A 236-nucleotide genomic window follows, 5' to 3' on the forward strand; every position below is an offset into this window, starting at 1 on the left:
TAAATGGTTCATTCATACACACCTTATGAATAAAAAAAAGGAAAATAATAAAAGAAATTATATATATATAAAGAAAAACATACTATACCATGGAAATTAACTACATCCAACAGGATTCATATATATTATGCCTGGACGGGCAAGTTTTGATTAACGACCAGGATTATATTTGATGTTTTCACCTATCACAGCGACAAAATAAGTGCATACATTTATTTCCTAATAAAAAGTTCAAC

The sequence above is a fragment of the Penaeus monodon genome, chromosome 29 (assembly GCF_015228065.2).
Source record: "Penaeus monodon isolate SGIC_2016 chromosome 29, NSTDA_Pmon_1, whole genome shotgun sequence".
Classification (NCBI taxonomy): domain Eukaryota; kingdom Metazoa; phylum Arthropoda; class Malacostraca; order Decapoda; family Penaeidae; genus Penaeus; species Penaeus monodon.